General features: G+C 49.4%; 1 non-coding gene across 1 annotated transcript; it reads left to right on the plus strand.

The window, feature by feature from the left end:
* Window positions 1-1,213: 1,213 nt before the first annotated feature.
* LOC139748505 (5.8S ribosomal RNA) lies at window positions 1,214-1,366 on the plus strand. Its single transcript, XR_011712694.1, has one exon. It is a non-coding gene; the product is annotated as a 5.8S ribosomal RNA (ribosomal RNA).
* Window positions 1,367-1,514: the final 148 nt, after the last annotated feature.

Here is a 1,514-nt window from a genome sequence, read left to right on the forward strand (position 1 = left end):
TCCTCCCAGGCGGCGGCATCGGCGGTATCGTCATCAGGACTTCCTGGACGTATGTTCACGAATGTCCACACAAGTAGTAGGAAACGGGCCCCTACTACTACCAAGAAACGACGGAGAGGCCACACTTTTTTAAACCTTTATCATTACTTGATGATTGTACCGACCGGCTGTCTGGTCCTTTGTGGCTCTCCTCCCAGGCGGCGGCATCGGCGGTATCGTCATCAGGACTTCCTGGACGTATGTTCACGAATGTCCACACAAGTAGTAGGAAACCGGGCCCCTACTACTACCAAGAAACGACGGAGAGGCCACACTTTTTTAAACCTTTATCATTACTTGATGATTGTACCGACCGGCTGTCTGGTCCTTTGTGGCTCTCCTCCCAGGCGGCGGCATCGGCGGTATCGTCATCAGGACTTCCTGGACGTATGTTCACGAATGTCCACACAAGTAGTAGGAAACGGGCCCCTACTACTACCAAGAAATGACGGAGAGGCCAAATTTTTTAAACCTTTATCATTACTTGATGATTGTACCGACCGGCTGTCTGGTCCTTTGAGGCTCCTCCCAGGCGGCGGCTTCGGCGGTGTCATCATGAGGGACTTCTTGACTATGCCATTGTTGGGACGGGGTGGCATGGAAGTCTGTAGTAGTAGTAGTAGTATTAAAGATGGGGATACTACTACTACTGAGAAATGATGGAGTCCTCACTTCCAAACTTTTTTAAAACCTTTATTATTACTTGATGATTGTACCGACCGGCTGTCTGGTCATTTGTGGCTCTCCTCCCAGGCGGCGGCATCGGCGGTATCGTCATCAGGACTTCATGGACGGGCTGGCAACCTGTTCATGAATGTCTGTAGTAGTAGTAGTAGGAAACAGGGACTTACTACTACTACTGAGAAATGACGGAGAGGCCTCGATTACAAATTTGTTGATGAACCGACATAGATAACGACCGACTGTCTGGTCCTCTGAGACTCCTCCCAGGCGGCGGCTTCGGCGGTATCATCATCATGAGGGACTTCTTGACTATGCCATGTTGGGACGGGTGGCATGGAAGTCTGTAGTAGTAGTAGTAGTATTAAAGATGGGAATACTACTACTACTGAGAAATGATGGAGATCTCAATTACATCGGGAAAACTTTTCTAAACCCTTACAATTATTACGTCTTCTCGTTACGGGAAGACTAATGCACTCTAATGAAAGACACCTCTTGACGGGGGATCACTCGGCTCGTGGGTCGAGGAAGACCGCAGCAAACTGCGTGTATGTATGTGTATCGCAAGGTCATTATACATCCATTGGTCGAATGCATATTGCGGCGGTAGCTGTATGCTACCGTCACTCCTGCACGAGAGTCGGAATAACATCCATCGGGCATTTTGGCTGGCTTATTCAGTCAGCCTTAGGTCCGCGTTGGGGAGTCGCCGCCGCCTCTTCCTAGGCCAGGAGGAATGAGGGGGAAGGAGAATAGCAATAATGACTGACAACAGATTACTAGATTGTGAC

This window comes from Panulirus ornatus, unplaced genomic scaffold, assembly GCF_036320965.1.
Source record: "Panulirus ornatus isolate Po-2019 unplaced genomic scaffold, ASM3632096v1 CTG_553_pilon, whole genome shotgun sequence".
In the NCBI taxonomy this organism is placed as follows: domain Eukaryota; kingdom Metazoa; phylum Arthropoda; class Malacostraca; order Decapoda; family Palinuridae; genus Panulirus; species Panulirus ornatus.